Source organism: Portunus trituberculatus, chromosome 45 (assembly GCF_017591435.1).
Source record: "Portunus trituberculatus isolate SZX2019 chromosome 45, ASM1759143v1, whole genome shotgun sequence".
Taxonomy (NCBI): Eukaryota; Metazoa; Arthropoda; class Malacostraca; order Decapoda; family Portunidae; genus Portunus; species Portunus trituberculatus.
This window is the reverse complement of record NC_059299.1, coordinates 7,899,980-7,901,592: the sequence shown is the minus strand read 5'-3', so window position 1 is coordinate 7,901,592 and position 1,613 is coordinate 7,899,980. Positions and strand designations below refer to the sequence as shown.

Here is a 1,613-nt window from a genome sequence, read left to right as displayed (position 1 = left end):
TAGACTCAGGTGACCCGGATGTTGTAATCAGCATGCCTGGGTGAGGAGAGGCTGTCTATCAACCATTCTGCCTTGTCGCGGCCTTCCTTCTCTCGTAACGGGATGGACTTGCCACAGAAACGTAATTTTTTTGGTCTTAGCTTCTTACTGTTGCTGAATTTCTCTACAGATGTTCATAAATTTGTCTTTTCTTGTTCTGCCTCTGCCTTCTTTCTGTCTCAAAAAACAAACGAAGTTGACATAAAACCAGCCAAGAAGTGGATAGACTATGCAGGGGAAAAAATTAATTCCCATGCCGGGAATCGAACCCGGGCCTCCTGGGTGAAAGCCAGGTATCCTAGCCACTAGACCACATGGGACTTGAAGAGATAGATTTTTCACAGTAAACTCATCTTTGGCTTAACCCTTTCAGTGCCATGGCGAGTTTTCATATTCATTCTCGTTACTGTTTGGTGATTTTAAACAGCTTCAAAAATTTATGTGGAGATTAAAAGAGTAAAGACTGGCCATTGATCTTCTGACCTCCATAGACCCATTCTAATGTAAATAAAATCATCTAATCGTACCCAAACTCATGGTAAAAAGAGCGTTCCAGTACTGAAGGAGTTAAGGTTGTAAGTGCTACATAATTTCTTTACACATATTCATAAGCCTAAGTCTTTCCACATTATTATTCTTAACGGGATGTAATTGTCAAAAAAAAAAAAAAAGTCATCTTCCTCTGAATAAGCTTTTTAGTGCTGCAGAATTTCTCTACAAATATTCACACTATTTCAATGTCACCAAGAACTGTTGAAGATAACTCACATGTTACGTAAATTGAGACCAAGGCATTCCTGAAGGTGAGCCGGATATTTCCTAATCTTGACGCTAGGAATTTCTCAACATAGACCAAATGATTCCTTAAACCACTTTTTTTCTAATCTGTCTTCGTTGCCTTTCCTTTCCCTCCCTGTCTACGATTTTTTGTCCCTGTTTCTTTCCATTCGTCTTTGTCTTTCTCCTTCCTTGTCTTGTTATTTCTTTCGTTTTCTTCCTTTCCTTTATTTTCTTTTCATTTCTCTTCTATTTCTCTTTTCTCAGGGTTTCCTACGCTCTTCTCTTTCATTCTCTCTCTCTCTCTCTCTCTCTCTCTCTCTCTCTCTCTCTCTCTCTCTCTCTCTCTCTCTCTCTCTCTCTCTCTCTCTCTCTCTCTCTCTCTCTCTCTTTTCACCTCTCTTTACTGCAACAGAGACTTTCTAAATATAAGGATCAATCCACCACTTCATTTGCGCTTTCCTCCAGCCATCCATCACGCGTATTACTAACCACTCTCTTCTAATTCCCTTCATAAAGCCAAACCATAACGGGCGTGAATGTTTCCTAGTCCTTTCCTCATTTACAACCCTCGCAAAACTGTCCTCATATACTTCCCTCACGCGCCACTTATCCTGCGTCACACCCCATCCCTTGTCCTTGCTCTTGATGTTCATTTCAACTTCGTCCTTGACCTCACTTGGCTGAGAAAGGGGAGGAAGTCACACCCCCCAGCGAGACGGCTAATGAAACATGGGTGTGTCCTTGCGTAGAGTTTCACAAGACTGGGTTGAGGCAGAGCGGGGTAGCGCGGGGCA

The 1,613-nt window shown here is 42.0% G+C and overlaps 1 non-coding gene across 1 annotated transcript; it reads right to left on the bottom strand.

The window, feature by feature from the left end:
• Window positions 1-287: 287 nt before the first annotated feature.
• Window positions 288-359, bottom strand: Trnae-uuc. Its single transcript has one exon. It is a non-coding gene; the product is annotated as a tRNA-Glu (tRNA).
• Between the last annotated feature and the right edge of the window lie 1,254 nt (window positions 360-1,613).